The sequence below is a fragment of the Elephantulus edwardii genome, unplaced genomic scaffold (genome assembly GCF_000299155.1).
Source record: "Elephantulus edwardii isolate Elephantulus edwardi_28Jun2011 unplaced genomic scaffold, EleEdw1.0 scaffold00223, whole genome shotgun sequence".
Taxonomy (NCBI): Eukaryota; Metazoa; Chordata; class Mammalia; order Macroscelidea; family Macroscelididae; genus Elephantulus; species Elephantulus edwardii.
In genome coordinates, this window is record NW_006399973.1 from 3859234 (window position 1) to 3883222 (window position 23989).

Below are 23989 nucleotides of genomic sequence, written 5' to 3' on the forward strand. Positions count from 1 at the left end.
AACAGTGCTCAGGCTGTTCATTCATAGGGTCGCTATGAGTCGTTTACGACTCGACGGGATCAAACAACAACAACAACAAATTCAATATCATAGATTGTTACCATTGCTTATGTAATATAGTAAGGAAAAAAGTGTAATAGGATAGACACTCACGATTAATCATGAATAACTGATATGTAATCGATTCCCTCTTTAGTTGTAAACATAAATAGCCCTCACGTCAAACAAAGCAACTTCGATTAATTTTATTTTTTCAGTGGTTATGTGCTATATAATGAGAAGGATAATAATTTCCACGGAAAATACCTTCAGAGTATCCTTTCATACTCTATAGTTATTCTCTCACTGGTCTATCCTGTAAATATGACTACACACAATATACAAGATCTTGGGAAGGCTCATATGATAATGTGGACAGCTGTCAGTGCAATACTCAATAGAAAAGAAAACTTCTGTTTTAATAATCCTTCTAGTTCTTTTTTAATACAAATAATGCTTTTACACAATTATCATCTAGAGTAAATTAAAAAGGAAATAGGACTACCATGATAAATACTGTATTTAGCTCATATTTTGTTACAAACACTTCCTTAGACAACTTTGTCCAAAACAAAACAAAACCAATTTATATATGTATTTAATCCCTACATATTCCTGACAATGTGTTATTTTAAGTATAAAAATGTGTTCTCTTTTTTAAATTTTAATTGAGATTTTAACAAAAGTTTATAGAGAATTTGGATTTCCATTCATTCATTGTTGTACATTTTCCTCCCTACCCACTCCCTCCGAGTTTGCTTTTCTCTTTGAAAAAAAAATTCTTTCATTGTTGTGCAATTTACTCCCCCAACCCCCCAGTCCACTTTGCTATGCTTGGACTGTTGTCATGTAAATAATACCTAATCATATTTTCCTTTTAAACAGTTCTTTCCCTCATCTGTTTCAATGCAGTGTTCATTATTTATCCCCTCATTTATTAATTTCTCCCCACCCCCATGTCATTCCTGTTTTATAAAAGTGGCATTATGCAGTATTTGTATTTTTGTGACTGAGATATTTCACTCAGCATAATGTCCTCCAGGGTCACCCATTTTGTATACTATTTTATGAGTGCCTTGTTTGGGGACCATGTTCTAATGGTCACTATGTGAGGTGAACTGGAGATATATTTCTATCCTCAGTTGGAAAAGCCAGTTAAGAAAAGATAAACCGCAGTTACCAGCTGTCTATTGTCAGCACTGACTGAGGTACACCATAATTCTCAGCTCAACCCATTACTGTTGAGCTGGACCAAACCCTAGGAGACACTTCTGTGGGTTTCCAGAGGCTGCAAATTGTCCAAGAAGAGAGTATTCATCTTTCTCCTGTGGAGTAAATGGTGGATTCAAACCTCTAGACAACACAACTCCTTACCTACTAGGCCACCAGAGCTCCCGGCATCATAATCAAATGCTAGTATTTTATTAAAGCAAAATTATCAATATTTGATTTGCAATCTCTCTTCTGACACCTCCCCCCCTCAAAAAAAATCCCTGTTGTCACAAAGTCTATTCTGACTCCTAACAACACTGTAGAACAGCAGAAAACGACCTTAGAGAGTTTCTACGGCTACAAGCCTTTGTGGAAGCAGACTGTCTTTTCTTTTTCCCTTGGAGCAGCTGGCAGATTTGAACCACTGACCTTTTGATTAGCATCCAACTAACCAGTACAGTGATTTAGCTACTGCACTAGTAAGGCTACGAAAGTCTACTAACAGAGCTCATGTCATTTTTTAAAATATATGAGATTTAAATAAAAATATTTAAATCAATCTCAAAGCGGGTTTTTCCCCTCCAAATTTGAATTTTTATCTTATGTTGGATTGCTTACTCACAGTGGTTTTGAAATGGCAGCAAAGATGAGGATTTCTGTGTTGGGCTGCTGTGCTCACGAGGCCAGGCTGAAGCCTCTTCACTGAGCAGTGCTTTCTGTCCAGCTCTGGAGGAGCGGTGGTGCTCCCACACAGCTCCACGTAAACCCTTGATATGCATCTCCTTATTTGCTGATGATGTTGAGTACGTTTTCTGGCCATTAATATTTTTTATGAAAAGTCCATTTACATAATTTCCCTACTGAGTTGACTTCTTTTTTAAAAAAATTATTTTATATTGGTTCATATACTTTGTGCTTCAAGCTATCCTTCACTCACACTGCGTTTCATACAATTCTTCTCATTCATTATGTTTTATAAAATTAATCACCATTGAATTATTCCCACCTAATAGTACCCTGTATTTCTGTTATGTGCTATCGAGTCAGAATCAACCCACAGGCAACTCTCCAGCGGGCTTTCAGAGGCTAAAAATAGCACGGAGAGAACTGCCCATCTTTTTCCCATAGTAGAGGGTAGATTTAAGTCTTCTTAATAATTCCTGAGAATTCTGTATCTGTTCCAGACACTAGTCCTTTTCTGGATTTTGTATGAACACCTTACATTCTATGGTTAGACCTTTTACTCTTTTTATGGTGTTCCAATAGTCTATTTGCCCATCCCTGTGCCAATGCTAGAGTCCCAGGGTGAAAAAAAGGTTAAGGGCTGGGCTATGACCTGAAATGGTAGTAGTCTGAACTCGTCTAGAGCTGGACTATATGAAGAAGAATGTGACATCAGGATTGAAGGAAGACTCATCAACAATCTGCATTATACAGACGACATATATTGCTTGCTAAAAGTGTAGAATATTTAGAAAATTTGCTGCAGAAGATCAAAGACTGTTAATATGGATTCCTTGTTAACATCAGTATCTCTCACTCCCACTGAGTCAGTACTGAAATAATAGCTAAAACTCCAGTGAGTTTTCAGAGGCTGTAAATTGCATGAGAGAATACTGCTCATCTTTCTCCTAAGAAGCTAGTGGATTCAAACCATTTGCCTTTGGCTTGGCAGCACAACTCCTTTCCTACTTGGCCATAATAGTTCCATTCTCTTCAATAAAACAAAATCCTCACAAGTGGACCAAAAGGCAGCATCATGATGGATGGAGAAAAGATTGATACTGTGTAGTGTTTCATTTCATTTGGATCCACAAACAACAACCATGGTACCAGCAGTCAAGAAATAAAAAGACACACTGCACTGGGGAAATCTGCTGTTAGAGACTTCTTCAAAAGAACTAATGAGCAAGGATATCAGTTTAAAGACTAAGGGGCACCTGATGTCCAAGTCATACTTTTGTAAATTGCTTCCTATGCACCTGATAGTTGGACAGTGAATATAAAAGAAAGAATAACATATGCCTTTGAATTGTGGTGCTGAAGAAGAGCACTGAATATCCCATGGATTGCCGAAAGAAGAATCTCATCTGGTACCAGTCAGATCCTACTCAGTACATACAAGAAAGAAAAGAAAGGGGGAAAAAGGAACAAAAGAAGAACTAGTCTGTCTTTGAGGAAGTGTGACTCAGTGCTCCTGTAAGACAAGGATGGTGAAACTTCATCTCATACACTTGGACATGTTGTGATGAAGGGCCTGTCCTTGGCACTGGGAAAGCTAAAAAGTCAGAGAAAGAGAGGAATATTTTCAGAAAGACAGACTGATACAATGACCATACAATGGGCTCGAGCATTCTGGGAATTGTGAAGATGGTGCAGGATAAGGCAAGGTTCAGGTTTGTTGTTCACTATAAGCTGGAGCTGACTAGATGGCACCTGACAACAACAGTGGCAGCTTGGGCTCAGCAACCCTCTTCCCAAAGACCACAGCCTTGAAAAGTCCATGGTGCAGTGTTGCTCTGTGACACCTGCGGATACAGAAATGATTGGGTGACAACTGGTTTGTTTGGAATTTTTTGTTGGTTGTTTTAGGGACAATACCATGCTGTTTTAATTACTGTGGCTTTAGGGGAAACCTTGGTATCTGGTCAGGCAAGTCCTCCCACTATTCCCCTCCTTTAGCAATGTCTCAGCTTATTGGTTCTTTGCATTTCCACGTATTTGTATTAGAACCAACCTGTCTTATTTGGGGGGAAAGACCTTGGCAACATTTTTGGGTTGTATTTTAGATTATGCAAGTGATATGAATTTGAGCTACAAATTAAGGAGGCAACTGAATTGTGGTTAAAACTTTCCAGGTCTTTGGAAAATCCTCCCGCTCTGTGTAATGCTTTAGCATTTTTCCTTTCAGTGCTGAGTATGGGGATAGGCTAGATTAACTGTACTGTCATTGGATCCTCACCCTGAGAATACAGTCCTTGGAGGTCTCAGATTGACAAAGGAAGGACATTCTATTACACTTCCGAGCAGGAGTGGCATCCACTTCCTAAATAACATGCCTCCGGAAACTCTAAAGGATTTTGATAAATGTCGATAGTTGTAGAGGGGCTTCTATTAGTCATGCTTGACTTGAAGGCAATCAACAACAACAACAACTACTACTACTTTTATAGGGAGCTCTGGTGGCCTAGTGGCAAGAAGCTGCTCTGCAATCCCAGAGGCATATGGTTCGAGGCCACCAGCTGCTCCCCAGGCAAGGATGGTCAATTTTCTCTAGTGCTATTAACTGCCTCTGAAAACCTGCTGCAGGGTCAGCTTGAGTCAGCTCCAACATTATGGTACACAACAACAACAACGTCTATTATAAGGACTCCCTACCTTGACTGAGCAGTAGGCTTTAAATTCTGTTCCCTTTACTGCCTGAGGAGTCCTGGTGATACAGAGTTAAGCACTTGGCTACTAACTGAAAGACTGGATGTGTAAACTCACCAGCTTGCTCTACAGGGGAAAGAAGTGGTGATCAGCTTCCGTAAGGAATACAGCCTGGAAACTCTATGGTGCACTCTGTCCTAGGGCGTCACTATGAGCGGGGAATTTAACTCAGTGGGAGTGAGCGTGCTTGCTTACTGCTGGAGCTGACCCAAAGTTCAAGCTTTCTGAGCAAAGCCTGCTCCACTGTTGCATTTACCTCTCTAATTCTGCTTTTTATGATTTAAACAGGTTATTCTTCACTGTTGTGTTAGTTATTTAAAGTGCTAATGAATGTTAAGCATATTAATTTTACAGCATTTTAAATTGTTTTCAGGAGGAAAATTCATTTACATAACTGGCCCCGCATATTCCTACACATGAAGCATTTGAGGGCCTTGTGGGCACCAATCTTTGGACAACAAAGCTGTAGTAAAGCCAATGTACAACAAGATGACAGTCTACTCTGTAAACAGGATTCATGCACTGCTGTAAGGGGAACCTTTCAGAAATTCTCATAGTGCACAGTGTAAGGACAGTCAGTACCAGAGATACTTAATTCATTTACTCATTTAACAAACTGGCAAGAAGCTGCGCTGCAATCCTAAAGGCACCTAGTTCGAGGCCACCAGCTGCTACATGGGAGAAGGATGGGCAATCTCTTCCCTTGCTATTAACTGCCTCTGAAAACCCACTGGAGTGTCAGTTATGAGTCAGTTCTTTCTGACTGTACGGTACACAACAACAACAAAATAATAAATACCTACTACGAGAATGGCAAGGAGCTTTGGTGACATAGTAGGCTATGTGTTGAGTTATTAAACAAAAAGTTCGCAGTCTGAATCCACCAACTGCTCTGTAGGAAAAAGATGGGCAGCATCCTCCTATAAAGATTTACCACCTCAAAACCCCCATGAAGGGTCAGTATGAGTTGGAATCGACTAAATGACAGTGTGTTAGTTTTGGGTTAAGAAAATGATCCTGAACCTTGTAAGATCAGGCTTCAAATTTACAGTTCAGGGAGGGGGAACAGTCTTATAAAAATGAAACATGATGTCACATGGTAAGTTCTGTAACAGAGTTATCTGTAAGGTCTTTGACAGCATAGTGCATTATAGTTGGACTACCAGACAAAAGGTCAGCAGTTTGAATCCACTAGCTGTTCTGTGGTAGAAAGATGGAAAAGTTCCTTTTTAAAGATTTATAGCTTCAGAAACCCATGAGGAGTTGCTGTGTGCTGTGCTCTGTTACCTACATGTGATAACGGTCTCTTCCTGAGAGCAGTCCCCATCTGGGGAGGAAAGCCTCTACTCACTGCCATCAAGTTGTTTCTAACTCACTGTGACCATCAAGTTTCTGTGACTGTAAATCTTCATGGTGAAAGACTGCCCCATCTTTTTCCTGCAGAGCAGTTGCTGGATTTTGAATCACCAACCTTTTAGTTAGCTGCTGGTGTACACCATCGAGTCAGAACCAACTCATAAGCGTTTCTTTCAAAGTCCTTTCTCCTAATAATGAATCAACTCTGAGAACTTCCCTCAGTTCCTCCATCCTTGTCTTTCCTGGTCTTCTTGGTACTCCTCTTTCCCTCATCTTTCCTTCAGTTTTCTCTCAGTATTTTTCAGTAAATATGCCCTGGAAGACAGATCTGCCTCTACAACTAGACTGAGAGAGCCGTTATTTACCTCTGATTTGGCCATGCACTAGTGAGTGGTTCAGAGCAGGCAGTAACCTATGGAAGATGAGGTTTTCAGGAAGGACAGCTGTACCTGTATTGTAGGAGCCTTCAAAAACCTGATGTAGGGGAGCTCTGATGGCCTAGTGGCAAGAAGTGCAATCCTGAAGGCTCACAGTTCAAATCCACCAGATGCACTGCTGGAGAAGACAAGAAATCTCCTCCTCTGCCAGTGGGACTGGACTCAATGGAATACAACAAGGAAAGAAAAAAACAACAACCAACCAAAACCAAAACAAACCTGACGTAAAGACCATGCTTGTTCTGTAGATACTGGAAGGTCTAAAAAAATTTTTTTAAGGTTTCTTTTTACTGAGCACCTTTAACAGACAATCTTAGACTGTCAATAATACTGTATTTTGCTTTTGTCCTTGTAGAAAGCATCTTACATTGACCCCAAATGCTCTTTTAAAGTCTGTTTCTGTCCTCCAATTTTGAGACTTAATCACACTGTTTAATCATTCACTAGGTATTTATTTATCCCTTCCTGTGTCTAGCTACCATGGAGATGTGCTCTCCATGAGTTGAGTTGCTTGCTGACAATCTCACTAGTGAAACTTAAGTATATTTAAAAGTTTGTAAAATATGTAGGATCATAGTATAGAGAGTGCTAGAAAACATTTGTGCAATAAGAGAGGGTAGTACTAAGAACATGAACTTATAAAAAGAGAAAGAGACAAGGATCAACTCTCCTACTAGTTACGTGACATGAAGTAATTTTCTCGACTTTACTAAGAATTGATTTTTTTATCTGTAAAGTAAGTTACTGTTTTAAATTAATTTAAAATGATTATCAGAGTATTTTGTGTTTAACAAGTATCCAGTAAATTTTAGCTATTATTATTATTATTATCATCAAACTAATCCCATATATTGTGCTGTTCTTTAATTGTTAGCCTTTTAAGATAAAGTAATCCAACAATCCAATTCAACATGATCACCAATATTCCCAAGTTACAGATTATCAAGCTTAGACACAAAAGAAATACTAATATTTTTTAAATTAAGTTGAATGTAAAATTATTATTTTGTTATAACCTCAAGTTTAAAACTTAGCTTGCATTTAAACAAACCCAAACCCCCAAGCCCTCTGCTGTAGAGTCAGAACCTTCTCTTAGCTGACTGTCCAGCAGGTTTTCAGAGATTGTAAAGCACACGGAGAAGAATGCCCATCTCTCCCACAGAGCAGCTGCCTTGGGATCGGCAGTGCGGCTCATCACCCACTAGGCGACCAGAGCTCTCTCAACTGTCACAGCAGAATAAAGAGATCACAATCAGAAAAAAAAAGATCAAATGCCACTTTTTTCAGTTTAATAATGATGTGCTAATGGGTGAATTAGGAGACTTTCTGAGCCTCAGTTTACTCATCTGCATAACAGGGACTTACCCTTCAGGATGACTGTGAGACCTGAGGTAACTAACTAATCTGTCACATCAGTGCCTCATCTAGTTATCTTCTGCCACAGTCTTGCTACAAGATCAACCTGAGTGCATAATGAGGTCTTCAAGACACGGGGAAAAATACAATATGTTCTTCCATGAGAAATTATTTGGATGTGTTTCCTGATAAACATTGTTGTTGTTGTAGTTGTTATGTGCCGTCGAGTCATTTGCAACTCATAGCGACCCTATGCACAACAGCCCTAAACCCTGCTCTATCCTGCGCCAACCGCACTGCCTCTGACACACCCATCCGGATTACCCCAGTCAAACATTAGCGACAGTAAATAGGAGTAAGCTTATGATGGAAGTGTCTTATTGGTACAGATTGATGCAAAAGTGTAGGTTAGTGGGCAGCTTTAGGCCTGTTAACATGTGGGCTGGAGATGTCCTTGCCTACCTGCAGCTCTCTCTAAGTGGACGCTGGGGTATGACAAATGACAAAGCACGGTTCCAGGGGATTCCCACACAGTCAACCACGGCTGTTTGTGGCTGGTGATCCTCCCCATTTAGAAAGTCAATATTCACGAAACATTTATCTGCGCATTCATTTAACCCTGTGGGAGCCTATAAAGATGGAAAGATGGAGGTGCTCTGGTGGCACAGAACATAGGATGTTGCACTGCTAACCAAAGGAGGAGAAGATGCCACCTATGGAATCCACAACCGGGAAAACAGAGATGGGAGGAGACAGTGATAGAGGAGAGAGAGAGAGAAGAGGGGATGTCAGACAAATACATGCAGCTCACACTATCTGCCTGACTATTTACTGTCTCTGAAATCTCGTTGGAGGGTCAGCTATGAGATGGTTCCAAATCAATGGCACACGGCAACAAAGCTGTTAGTCAGAAAACCTCATTATAATGAATGAGAGTATATTCTCATGGGCCATACATCCTCAGAATCTGTAAGTTCCGTTACAAGCATAACTTCTCTGCTTAGGCAAGAGATTAAGCATCAGAGAGCATTCTGATTTGTAGTTAACCAACTACATGTCTGAGTCCCAGCTTAACTTGGCCTCAGCCAACCTCTCCACTCCCCTGCACAGCAGTATCTATTGCAGGCAAGAATGCTAGTCTCTCAGCAAATGTGAATTGTAAAGATTAAAACTGGTGGCAAAAGGAAGGCCAGACTATTTTTCCTTTTGCAACCTCCCTGATGACTTAAAAAATCAACAAACAATAAAAACCCCAAAACAAACAAAAAACCCAAAACCACAAATAACAACCTACTTAATTTTTTACTTCTATTTCTCTCTCTATCTGAAATCTGAATGTGTGACCCTTTCTCTTCTCAATTTGTTTAAACCTTTAACTGGACTTTCTCAAGTGGAAAATGTATTGAGCTCCTTTCTAGAAAATAAATTTTTCTAAAAGCAACAAGGGGAGCTTGGATGGAAAGCAAAGACATAGCAGCCCCTGGTGGCCATCTAGTGGTTGTTGTCAGAGGAGTTCAAACATAAATTCCTTCCATTAGCCAGCTGCCTGCCACCTATTGGTCAGACAGACATCTGGGGGCCCTAACGAAGCAGGCTGCGTCTTGGCTGTGCCCACACACGCCGCTGGGCACCATGAGAGCAAGGCTGAGCTCAAAGGGCTAGAACGGAAGCTGGGAGGAGTGGGCTGTGTGTCAGCACTTAAGATCTTAGGGAAGCTTTGTAAAAATCAGACCTCAGCCGAACAAGACTCAAAAGTCTGAGGAGGAGCAGATGATGATCTCTGAAGTCACTGCTGACCAGGGTTTTGTGAGAGGTGCATGAAAGGTAAGTTTTTTAAAAATCTGCTTCAAATTTTACTTAACAAAATGTACTACACCCTGCCTTAAAGAAAAACCAAAACAAAACCAACCCACCTGAGTGCTTCCCTTAACTTTTGACTAAGAGTTATGTGACTGTGCAATACACTTACCAATTGCACTGTTTACAGTATACAATGTGGTATGTTTTCTCAAATGTGCACACCTGTAAAATCTCCACTGCAACCAAGATAATAAACAAATATATTCATAAAGAAACCCCTAGGGAGCTCTAGTGGCCTAGTAGCAAGAAGCTGCACTGCAATCCCTGAGGTGTGTGGTTTGAATCCACCAGATGCTCTGCCGGGGAAGGAGGGACACTCTCCTCCTGTACCAGTCAGATCCAATTTGACGGTAAACACAGAAAAAAATAAAATAAAAATTTTAAAAAAAGAAACCCTAAAGGCTTGTTTGAGTGCCTCCCCTCTTCCTTTCCCTGTTCTCCTCTCCAGGTAACCACTGACGTGCTTTCTCCTGTCACTATAGATTATCTAAAATGTTAGAAAGTATTCACTAAAGAGAATCATATAGACACTCTTTTTAAAAAATCTGGCTATTTTCACTCAGTGTTATGAGAAATCCTGAGATCCATCCATATTTTGGCATGCAATATTAGCTCTTTTTTTTTTTATTTGCTGAGTAACTGCGGGTTAATGTTCCTTTACTCTTTGTCATGAAGCCTCTAAGTTACTAACTTGAAGCCACTGAGGTACTAACTGCAGCCTTCAATCTGGATTGCATCTGAACATCAAGAAACAAAAGATCCTCACCACTGGGCTACAGGCAGCATCATGATCAGTGGAGAAATGACTGAAGAAGTTAATGATTTTGTCTTGTTTGGATCCACAATCAATACTTTGGCACCAGCAGTCAGGAAATCAAAAGAGACTTGGGTAGGGGAGAGGAGGAGAATCAGCACTGGGGAAAATCTGCAGTCAAGGAACTCTCCAGAGTGCAAATGATGTCAGCCTAGGGACTAAGGTACACCTGATCCAGCCACGGTCTTTGTAATTGCTTGCTGTGCATGTAAGAGCTGGACAATGAATGAGGACGACAGAAAAATCTATGTCTTTGAGTTGTGGTACTGGAGAAGAGTACTGATCATATCATGTACTGCCAAGAAAACAAACAGGTCTTTCTTGGAGAGGGTAAAACTGAGTTGCTGTTTGGAGGCAAGGATTTTTAAATGTCATCTCACACATACACGAACATTAGTAAAAACTGGTATTTTGTCAATGTTCTTTTTATCTATCCACTACAATTCAGTCTTTCCTCTACTGTTGTTATATGCCCTCAAGTCACTTGCAACTCATAGTGACCATATGTACAGCAGCTATGAACCCTCCTGTGCCAACCTTATTGTCTCTAACACACCTACCCCTATTACTCCAGTCACTGAATCAATCCATCTCATCGAGGTTATTTTAAAATAAACTCCTAATATCCTTGCATCTCACCCTTAAAAGTTGTCATTATGTGCCGCTGAGTCAAGTATGACTCTCAGCAACCCAATAAACAACAGATCTGAATCCTATCTCCTATTATGTGCCATCCTCACAATCTACCTCTGACACACTTAAGCTCATTACTACAGTCAACTGTGTCAATCTACCTGGTTGAGAGTCTTCTCTCCTTTGCTGTCCCTCCACCTCTCCAAGTATTCAAGGAATAACAGCCTTTTCTAGAAACATGTCCTAAGTATGTGAGACGAAGCTTCGCTGTCTTTGCCTCCAAGGAACACTCTGGCTGCACCTTCTCCAAGACACATCTGTTTGTACTTTTGGTAGTATATGGGATATTCAGCACTCTACTCATAACAGCACGCATCTTCAACTAATAATCTATAGCAGGTTGCATTGTTAACCATCAATTTTGACTGTCTTTATAACATAATAAATCCCCTAATTCATCTAATACTCAAGTCTCATTTCCTCTTCAAGACTCTCCTTTGTACAGAGTCTTGGGATGCCTTCTCCTCCCTAGCCCCAAGCACTGCTCCCAGGGACCACTTGTTTGATACACTCTTTGTGCATACAACTCACCTTCCAACATCTAAGGGTAGGGGAATAAGACTTATACATCTCTCTATCTTTACAGGCGCACAGTTCTGAGATGCTACTCAAAAACATTTTTGTAAATGAACAATCTCAATGACACTATTCAACGCATAAGAAGTTGCTTCAATAATAGAAAGAAAAACCATTTCCCCGTTACCCAGCACACAGAACAATAAATTTCTGTAGATGAAGCTTGACTGTGTTGATGATGAGAAAAATCAAGACTAGATGTAGTACTGTTATTGTCAGGTGAGATCAAGTCAACTACTACTCATAGTGGCCCTAGGAACCGTAGATCTGAACCCTGCCCTATCCTGTGCCACATTCACCATCGCTGATAGGTTCTAGCACACTGTTACAGTCACAGTGTCAATCCATCTTATTGGGGGGTCTTCCTCTCTTTCATGGGCCCTCTACTTTTCTAAGCATGATATCCATTTCCAAGGAATAACCTCTCCTAGCAGCATGCCCAAAGTATGAGAGCTGAAGCTTCACCATCTTTGCTTCCAAGGTGCATTGTGGTTGCACCTTCTCCAAGACATAGCTGTTTGTTCTTTTGGCAGTCCATAGGACATTCAGTGCTCTTCTCCAATACCACAACTCCAAGGCATCAATTCTTCTGCTATCCTTATTCCCTGTCCAACTCTCTGATGTATTACACTGAATCAGGTGCATCTTAGTCTTCAAGTTAACATCATTCATTGCTCTTCAGTATTTTGGAATAATATGACTATTAGTCAAATATATGCACCAGCAATTAAAGCCTGAGAAGAGAAAATGAAGGATTTCTCCTGCCTTTGGCAGTTTGAAATTGATACAATTAAGATGCATCAATAATTATTGATGACTGATATACAAAAGTTGGAAACAATGAAGAAGGCATGGTAGTCAGAAAGTACAGACTTTTGCTGGAGAGCATACGATGAATTTTGTGCTTTCAGTGATTTATTCATGGTAAATTCCTTTTTCAAGAAACAGACAACACCTTTATATGTGAACATCACCTGACAGATTGCACAGGAATTAGACTGACTATATCTGTGGAAAGGATCATTGGAGAAGCTCAGTATCAGCAGTCAGAACCAGGATAGCTCCTGATTGTGATTGCAGAAAACTACTCATGTGCAAATTAAAACTGTTTAAATTGTTTAAAATTGAAACTGAAGAGGGTTAAAGCAAATCCACAAGAAACTAAATATGCCAGGAGTCCATCCCTTGGCATTATAATATCTTAACTGATAGGGGAGCTCTGGTGGCCTAGTGGCAAAGAGCTGCAACTACAATCCCAGAGGCGCACGGTTTGAATCCACCAGATGCTCTGCCGGGGAAGGAGGGACAATCTCCTCCTGTACCAGTCAGATCTGATTTGACGGTACGCTCACATAAAAATAATAAAGTAAAAAAAATAATATCTTAACTGAATTCTGTTTATGTGGTTTACTAGCTGATTTTAGGAGGGTGTTCCATTTTCTCATTCCAGAAATGGCTTATAAATCTCACAGAAATGATGCAAGAATCAAATAAACTAAGGCTGAATTATTGAAAGTCAGATCCCAAAGGTTTTGAATGATCATCTGAGCCAACTTGATACTTTTATAAACGAGAAAGCAGGCTCCAAGAGGGGCAATGACATGTCAGGAAGTAAGAGATCAGAATCCAGGTCTCCTAAGGAGGAATCCAGGACTCTCTTCATGACCACAAGTTGTATATGGACAGGCTTTATAAAGTGTTTATAAGCAGGTGATGAGTTGATATTATCTCCACTGTGGGGATTCTGCAGAAGATAATCAGAAAGGATTTATGTTAAAACAATCAGAAAGGAAGTATTGTTTAAAGGCTTAGGAAGGCCTCAGTGGAAAGTGAACTGGTATTCAAGGCGTGGGTTGTTGGCTTTTTAAATTTTTTATTTTATTTTATTTTTTTTTCAAGGCGTGTTTAAAGGATAACAGCTGAGAAAGAGAAAAATTAAATCCATCTGTGTAAAGGGAAAAAACCTGGGATTTCCCAAATCCAAGCCCAACCGACTGTCAGTTCAGATGCACGGCAGTCCTCCATAGGATTTCCAAGGCTGTAAACCTTCGATGCTTTTATAAGTGAGCAGCTAGTGGATTTGAACTGCTGTCTTTTCAGTTAGTAGCACAATGTGTTCCTGTGAAATTAGCCAATAAAATGTGGAAATGGTCAAATCTAACTTCTACCCACTTCAGAAAGGGGAACTATCTCCATCAATAACATTAATAGCAGCATATAGACAGCTGCTAGGTCAGACATGCCACCCCCAAGCTCCTGCACTTATTTCCACCAATCATATGGGTTCAATATTCATTGCTGACTCACAGATTTTACTCACAGTTGTGGTACCAAGAGGAATTTATTAGGGAACAAAGGCTGGAAATTGGGAAAGGCAAAGACTATCCCACAAGTCCAGGTTTAAACCCTAAACCCAATTAATAGCACAACATAATTCCTTAATTAGTAAAAGTCTTGGTTTCAATACAGCAACACAAATTTAAGAAGCTTCTAGTTTCTTCAATCATCAAGCAAGATTTGCTTCAGAGCAGTTATTAATTGAACTTATCCTTCAAGGATCTAGCAAGAACAGCAAAACATTTAACTGTGGCCAGCACAGATGCAGGAAGTCTCAGGTCACACCTTGCCAGTTTCTCCACAGCAATGCCATAGTCTCTCCACCACCAGTCTTGCCACCAAAGTCTCACTCTCATCAGGGTCTTGCTCTATTCTCTCTGAAGTCTTCTTGCTCAGTGTGGGAAGCACTCTCTTTCTTATTCTAGTCCCAGAGCTGTTGATGATTTGCAAGACAAATTGTCTACAGTTAAAGTAGCTGGAGACCAACAGGGCCTAATGTAATGACCAGAAAAGCTAACTTTTTAGCTAACACTACAATTACCCACCATCTCACCAAACTCACTAAGGATTTTTTTTATAAGAAATGCAGCCTTCAGTATGGTTGTACTGAATGTCAAAATAGGCAGCATCATGACTGATGGAGAGGAGACTGAAAACTGTCAACAGCTTCATCTTGCTTGGATCCACAATTAACACCCTTGGGACCAGCAGTCAGGAAACAAGGAGATTCACTGCACTGGGAATATCTGCAGTTAGGGTCCTCTCCAAATTACTTAGGAATAATGATGTCAGTTTGAGGACTAAGGTGCATCTGATTCAGGCCACAGTCTTTCCGATTACCCACTATGCATCTGAGAGCTGGACAATGAATAAGGATGACAGAAAAAGAACTGACGCTTTTGAGCTATGGTGTTGTAAAAGAGCACTGAACATTCCATGGACAGCTACAAGAATGAACAGATAGGTCTTAAAAAGGGTGCTGCTGGAGTGCTCTTAGGAGGCAAAAATGATGAGGCTTCGCCACACATACTTTGGGCATGATGCTAGGTGGGGTTATTCCTTGCAGAAGGACATGATGCTGGGAAGGGTCGATGAGGGAGAGGAAGACCTTCAACCAGGTAGACTGACATGGTGACTGCTGCAATGGGCTCTTGTCTGTCAGGAAGTATGAGGATGGCACAGGACAGAACAGAGTTCAGATCTTTTGTTCATAGGGCTGCTATGAATCATACTTGACTTGATGGCACTTAAAAACAACAACAATCCAGAAAAACTGGATGAAATATGTTTATAGCATTGAAGTCTATGGGGGAGAGAATAGTTTAAAAGTATTATATTTTATATTTTAGGACATTATGTTTATCGTAGGAGTACACAATGAGGGTTGCAGAGTGGATTATATTTGGGGTGGGGGGTGGGGTTGGGGGAGGTGCGGGGGGGATTGTGTACAAAAAAACCAACAAAACAAAACAACAATTCAGTTAGAATCGCAGCACATCCTTTTTTTTCCCCATCTTTTTTTTTTTTTTATGCATGTACCGTCAAATTGGATCTGACTGGTACAGGAGGCGACTGTTCTTCCTTCTTCAGCAGAGCATCTGGTGGATTTGAACCGTGCACTTCTGGGATTGCAGTGCAGTTTCCTGCCACTAGGCCACCAGAGCTCGCCACAGCACATCCTTTAATTGTAAGAAAGTAGCATCTGCTTTTAATCTCTGCTATATTATGGATGACTGTGTGTCTGCCTCTCCACTTTGAGACTGCTGAGATAACAGGGCCAAGTTTTCCTTTTCTTTGAGATCTCACTGCCTAACACATAGAGAACTCTGGTAGCCAAGTAGTAAGGAGCTGTGCTGCCAACCCAAAGCATGTGATTCAAATCTACCAGCTGCTCCTAAGGAGAAGGATGGCTAATCTCCTCTTACGTGGCTTACTGCCTCTGAAAACCCACTGGCAGGTCAGCTATGGGTTGGTTCTGACTTGATGGTACATAACAATAACACATTATGAGCCTCCAGTCAGTGTTTGTTGACTGACGGATGCTATTTTAGTAGAACATACTGGAAGGGTTTTTCAAATTGTCTTTAAGTGTGTAGGTTAAAAAAAGTTTTAAGGGAATCATCAGTATATATTTAGGGAGCTCTGGTGGCCTAGCGGCTAAGAAGTTGCACTGCTAACCCAAAGGCAGGTGGTTAGAATTCAACGGCTGCTCTATGGAGAAAAACAGACAATCTCCTGTGCTATTTAAAGCCTCTGAAAACCTGCTGGAGGGTCAGCTATAAGTTGGTTCTGGCACATAACAAAACAACATGCCATCAGAGTTCCTTTCAGGATTTCTAGGGGCCCATTTAAAATGAAAGGAGCTCTAGTGGCCTAGTGGTAAGAAACTACACTGCAATCTCAGAGGCATGTGGTTCAAATCCACCGGCTGCTCCGTGGGAAAGGACTGGCAATCTCGTCCTATGTGATTTACTGCTTCTGAAAAGCTGCTGGAGGGTCAGCTAACAATCCATTTGATGGTATCAAACATTTTTTTATATTTTAATTTATTTATTTTTCATTTCAATGAACATCTACAGAGATTTTGGAATTCCATTCATTCATTGTTGCACCCTTCTCCCCGCCCACCCCCCCCCCCCCCCCCCCCCCCCCCCCCCCCCCCCGTTTGCTCCTCTCCTTGAAAAGCAAAAGAAAAACTCCCTCATTGGTACACAATCCCCCCCGCACCTCCCCCAATCCCACCCCCAACCCCAAATATAATCCACTCTGCAACCCTCATTGCGTACTCCTACGATAAGCGCAGCTCACTGGAGACAGCACAAATTCAGGCATTTTACCACCAGAGGGCACTGTTCTCCTACATAGCATTTAGTATCATATTGAGACGGTTGCCTTAACTGTCTTCCAAAGAAGCAGAAGTTAAAATATCAGTGCAGACTGTGAACGTGAGATCTGTTCTGTATTGCTAAAATGAAAGATGAATAGGTTTTCTTAAAAAAGAAGCTTGTAAAAGAATGCCCTCATGGTCTTTGAGACTAGGGCTTCCCATCTTCATTTTTAAAGACCTTTTTCTACCTCCAGGAAGGTGGTTCCACAACCACAGAAAAAGATGTCAAGAGATAGCTGGAGAAACTAGGAGGCGGCGAGTGCGGAGCAGCTGCTGCCTCGTCGACTCCCGGCGTGGCATGGCTCATTATGTCTCTGAGAAGCAGCCTCTCGTGTTTCCTCTCGACTCAAATGCATCTCGTCCTGAAGAAGTCCGTCCGTTCCGTGGCTGTAATAGGAGCCCCATTTGCACAGGGTCAGAAGAGAAAAGGAATGAAGTATGGTCCAGCGGCCGTCAGAGAAGCTGGCTTGATGAAAAGACTTGCCAGTTTGGGCTGCCACCTAAAAGACTTTGGAGATCTGAATTTTACTCCAGTTCCCAAAGATGATCTCTACAACAACCTGGTAGTGAATCCACGCTCAGTGGGCCTTGCCAACCAGGAGTTGGCTGAGGTGGTTAGTAGAGCTATGTCAGATGGCTACAGCTGCATCACAGTTGGAGGAGATCACAGCCTAGCAATTGGAACCATTAGCGGCCACACCCAGCACTGCCCAGACCTTTGTGTCTTCTGGGTTGATGCCCATGCTGACATCAATACACCCCTAACTACTTCATCTGGAAATCTCCATGGACAGCCAGTTTCACTACTACTCAGAGAACTACAGGACAAGGTACCACAACTCCCAGAATTTTCATGGCTCAAACCATGTATCTCTTCCCTAGATATTGTATACATTGGTCTAAGAGATGTGGACCCTCCTGAACATTTTATTTTAAAGAAGTATGATATCCAGTATTTTTCCATGAGGGACATTGATTGAAGGTCATGGAACAGACCTTCGATCTACTGACTGGCAAGAGACAGAGGCCAATTCATCTCCATTTTGATATTGATGCATTTGACCCTACACTGGCTCCAGCTACAGGAACCCCGGTTGCAGGGGGACTGACTTACTGTGAAGGCATGTACATTACTGAGGAAATACACAATACAGGATTGCTGTCAGCACTGGATCTCATTGGAGTCAATGCTCATCTAGCCACTTCAGAGGAAGAGGTGAAGGCTACAGCTGGCCTGGCAGTGGATGTGATTGCTTCAAGTTTTGGTCAGATGAGGGAAGGAGGGCACATTGTCTATGACCAGCTTCCTACTCCCAGTTCACCATATGAATCAGAAAGTGAAGAACGTGTGAGAATTTAGGGAATACTATGTGCTGAGAGGTGTTTCACATGGGCATTCCAAAGGCATTTGAGGGGAGAGATACTAAATGGTGGGCCAGGACAATATTGCCTTAATGAGAACATCTGCATACTCTCATGACTGTAAAGTTTCTCCTGTCCATTCTAGTGACCAATACTACTTACTGGAAATGTGTGTTTTTTGAAGTTCACAGAATGTTAATATATTGGTGTATTATGTAAATTTAAACACACCATAAACAGCATTTATTACCTTGGTAAAAAAAAAAGAGATAGCTGGAGAAACTAAAGGAAGATGAGAATAAATGACATAGATTACATAGAGTTCTGTTGATTTATTAAGCATTCACATACATTCTAATTTAATTCTTCTATCAAATTTTCATTTAATGAACATTTACTTAACATTCATCTAGAAATAGAGCTCGAGAGACCCGGCTGCATTGGCATGGGATGAACTGTAGACTGCCTGATTTCCAAAACCTGTAGGTCTACCACCTTCCTCCCTACCTGTTGGATGTAAAATAAAGTGACCCAAGAAGAAACGGAAAATTCTAACAGATCTACAACAAATAAAGTGTTGAATAAAAAATCTCCCAGTGAAGGAATATCCTAGACCAGAGGGCATCATTAGTGAATTCGCCCAAAACATAAAGAAAAATTATTGCCAATCTTCTCACTCTTCCAGAAAAGATGTAAGAAAAGGAAGGACATACTGCCTAACTCATTCTATGAGGCCAGCATTATCCTGGTATCAAAGTTAGACAAAAAACACCACAAGGAAGCTCTAAACCAATATCTCTGAGAATACAGATGCAAATATCCTCAACAAATGCTAGCCAATCTAACTGAACAAGTTAGTAGAAGGATCACATACCAGGGCCAAGCAGGATTTAACCTTGTTGTTGTTATGTGCCATCGAGTCGCTTGCGACTCATAGTGACCCTATGTACAAGAACTCTAAACACCGTTCTATCCTGTGCCAACCTAGCCATCTCAAATGCACTCATTCCCACCACTCCAGTCACAGAATCGATCCATCTCATCGAAGGTCTTCCTCTCCTTCACCGCCCCTCCACTCTGCCAAACATGATGTCCCTCTCCAAGGACCAGTCCCTCCTTGTAACATGTCCAAAGTATGTCAGACAAAGCTTCAGAATCCTTGACTCCAAGGAGCATTCTGGCTTCACCTTCTCCAGGACAAAGCTGTTTGTTCTCCTAGCAGTCCATGGTATATTCAACACTCTTCTCCAGCACCACAACTCAAAGGCATCAATTCTCTTTCTATCATCCCTAGTCACTGTCCAACTCTTCGATGCATAGCACGTAATTGTAAAGACTATAGCCTGGATCAGGCACACCTTAGTCTCCAGCCTGATGTCATTGCTCTTCAGTACTCTTGAGAGGTCCCTCACAGCTGACTTTCCCAATGCAATTCGTCTCCTGATTTTCTGACTGCTGTTACCAAGAGTGTTGACTGTGGAGCCAAGTAAACTAAAACTGTTAACTATCTCAATCTCTTCACCATTCATACATATACTGCCAACTGGCCTAGTGGTGAGAATCTTTGTTTCCTTGATGTTGAGCTTCAATCTGTATTGAAGGCTGTAGTCTCTGACCCTCTGCAGCAAGCGCTTCAGGTCCTCCTCAGTTATAGCAAGCAGAGTTGTGTCATCTGCATAATGCAGGTTGTTGATGACTCTTCCACCAATCCTGATGCCACATTCCTCCTTGTGCAGCCCAGCATCTCAGATCCTTAGCAATGCTAAAGTGGTTCAGCATACGGAAATCAACAGAATAAACCACACTGACAGAAGGAAGGGGGGAAAGTGAGATTATCTCAACTGATAGAGGTAAAAACACATGACAAAAATGTTCATGATAAAACATGTTAAACGTTCCTGATAAAAATTTTCTGCAAACTAAGACTACAAGTTGATGTTCATGTGCCGTCGAGTGGCAATAGATCCACAGCGGACCCTCTACTAGGTTTTCAGAGGCAGAGAATCACACAAAAGGAGACTGCCCATCTTTCTCCATTTGAGCATCTGGTGTATTTGAACTGTGTGCCTTTGGGATTGCAGCACAGCTTCCTACACTATGCCACCAGAGCCCCAAGAACAGAAAAAAAAAGAAAAAAGACACTTGTGGAAAAACTTCTAGCTAAATATGGCTGGTGAAATACTGAAAGCTTTCCCCTTAAGACCAATATTATTTGCTTTCTTCACTCCTACTCAACACTGTACTGGAAGTTCTAGCCAAAGCAACTAGGTGAGGAAAAGGAATAAAAGCCAAGTTATAAAGGAAGAACTAAAACTTTCTGCAGGTGGCATGATACTATATAGAGAAAATCTTAATGTATACACATACTCTTACACAAACACAATGTCAGCTGTGTTGCTACACACTAATCTAAAAATGAAATTAATACTTCCATTTACAATAGCATCAAAGAGAAGTAAAAGTTTAGGAGCAAATTTAGGTAAGAAGTTTAAGATATGCACTAAAAACTTTCTTATCTGAAAAAACTTCAATGAAATAAATTTTAAGACTTCGAAAAAAAAAAGACTTCGCCAAATAGAAAGGTATCCATGTTCATAAACTGTGAGGACTTACATTATGAAGATGGCAATATTCTCCAAAAACATCTAAATATCTAACATAATTCTTTTTTTTAAATTAAATTTTATTCGTTTTAATGAACATTTACAGAGATTTTGGGTTTTCATTCATTTATTGTTGCACTGTTTTCTCCACCCTCATCCCCAGTTTGTTCTTCTAACATAATTCTTATAATCTTACTGGCAACTTCCTACGTTTAATTTTTTCATCAAAGAGAAAACACAGCAAGTTCTTCAACAGATCACCCAATTGCCTTTTTTTCTAGAAATGGAAAAAGTGATCTTATAAACTAGAAAGGACCCCCAATAGTCAAAGCATACTTAAAAAAGAACAAAATTGAAAACCCCGTACTTACCAAATTTAAAACTTACTTCAAAGCCACAGTAATCTAAACAGTGTGGTGCTGGAGTAAGGCTATGCATATAAATTATGGGAATAAGAGTGAGAAGTAAACTTGCACATTAACTTATTTTTTGTAAGAATGCCAAGGTTAGCACAGGAATCCAGAATTAAGGTTGCATAGAGAAGTGTACTCGGGGTGGGGGGGTTGGGGGGAAGGGATGGGGGAACTGTATACCAATGAAGGAATTTTTTATCTTTTTCTTTTTGGAGAGGGGTGCGAACTGGTGGGAAGGGGTGGGCAGGGAGAAAAGTGCGGCAATGAATGAATGGAAATCCAAAACCTCTGTAAATGTTTATTAAAATTAATAATAAAAAATAGTTTTAAAAAAGAATGCCAAGGTGACAAAACAACTATAAGCACATCCCAGTAAGAATAGCAAAATTTAACAGAACAGCAAACATCAAATGCGGACGAGGTTGTAGAGAAACTGGAACCCTTATTCACTGTTGGTGGGAGTTTAAAATGGTGCAACCACCATGAAAGGTGGTGTGGCGCTGTCTCAAAAAGTTGCAAATAGAAATACCATTTGACCCAGCAATTCCACTACTGAGAATATACCCTAAAGAAACCATAACCACCACCCAACAGATATATGCACAACCATGTTAATTGCATCTTTGTTCACAATAGCAAGGAGTTGGAAACAACCCAAGTGCCCATTAACAAATGAATGGATAGAGAAGCTCTGGTATATTCACACAATGGAATACTATGCAGCATTGAAAAAAGGAACAAATGAAATATTATACAAAATGGGTGACCCTGGAGGACATTATGCTGAGTGAAATATCTCAGTCACAAAGGACAAATATTGCATAGGGCCACTGTTGTAAAACGGGACTGACACAGGGGTTGAGGAAAGACTGAGAAGGAGGGGAGGAATGATGTATACTGCACTGAAACAGATGAGGGAGAGAACTGTTTAAAAGGGACCTATGATTGGGTATTGTCACTACAGCAGTCCAGAATGAAGGCTGCACAGTGGAGTGGACTTGCGGGGAAGGACTGCATATCAATGAAATAATTTTTCTTTTACTTTTCAAGGAGAAGAGTGAATTGGCGGGGAGGAGGTGGGCAGGGAGAAAAGTGAAAAAAATGAATGAATGGAAACCCTAAGTCTCTGTAAACTTTCATTAAAATAAAAAAAAATTAGAAGAAGCTTTTTCTCCTTTTAAGGATGTAACTTTCTAATAGATCTATCATTACAATATACCCTAAAAGAAGTTATAAGAATAAACATTCATGACCTCAGATATGGCAAAAGGCTTGTAAATTTAACAACAAAAGCATAAACAACAACAGAAGAAAAAGAGAAACTGAACTTTATACAAATTTAAAGTTTTTGTGTACCAGAGGACATTATCAAAAAAGTTAAAAAACTACAGAATGGAAAAAGTTATTTTCAAATCATGCATCTCTTAAGGGTTTAATATACAGAATATATTGAAACTTATATTACTCAATAACAAAAAGATAAATAACCCAAGCAAAAACTGGCAAAGGACTAGAGAAGAGATTTCTCTAAAGAAGATACATAAATAGTCATATGCAAATGGTCATGAACACCTGGAAAGATGTTCAGCCTCATTGATGATTAAGAAAATGCCAGTCAAAAACTCAGTGGGTTGCCACCACAAATCATAGAATGGTTATGATGAACACTGTGGAAAAGAACGAGTATTGATGAGAATGTGGAGAAACTGGAACCCCTGTACAATGCTGCCGGAAAGGAAGGTAACATAACCACTTTGGAAAACAATTTGTGGTTCCTTAGTAAACTAAACATGCAATTATCACATGGTCCAGCAACACTAATCCTTGCATGTTGTTGTTAGGTGCTGCTGAGTCAAGTTCTGAACCTTGTTTTATCCTTTGTCAACCTCATCATCACACATTAGCCCAATGCCACAGTCACTGAGTAAATTCATCTCATTGATGGCTTTCCTCTCTTTTGCCAAGCATGAAGTCCCTCTCTTAAGGAACACTCTCTCTTGGCAACATGCCCAAAATGCGTAAGATGATGCCTTGACATCCTTGCCTCCAAAGAACATTCTGGCTGCACTCTCTCTAAGACATACTAATTTTGGCAGTCCTGCGATAGGTCCCAACAAACTAAAAATAGATATTCAAGTAAAAACCTGGTGTTAATTATGGCATCATTTGCATTTGTCAAAAAGTGAAAGCAATTCAAATGTTTATGAATGGAGGGCACTTATAGTGGAGCGTCCTTACTGAGTTATGACGCTAACCCAAAAGCTTATGAATGGATTATGGATCAAAAAGAATGTTGCCTACCCAATTAATGGATTGTTATTAAATCATGAAAAATTAAGTATTGATACATGACATTAGCACAAGAGGAGTGTCTTTCTGTGTTTCCCTGATTATGCAAAGGCATTTGACTGTGTGGATCATAGCAAACTGTGGCTGACTCTGAGAAGAATGGGAATCCAGAACACTTGACTATGTTTACATGAAATCTATACTTGGACCAGGAGGCAGTCATCAAAACAGAGCAAGGAAACACTGCATGGTTCAAAATCGGAAAGGGTGGAGCTGCAACTACAATCCCAGAGACACACGGTTCGAATCCACCAGATGCTCTG

General features: G+C 40.5%; 1 pseudogene; it reads left to right on the forward strand.

Annotated features, from left to right (window-relative positions):
• The first annotated feature begins 17307 nt into the window (after positions 1-17307).
• Positions 17308-18359, forward strand: LOC102862630 (annotated as a pseudogene).
• Positions 18360-23989: the final 5630 nt, after the last annotated feature.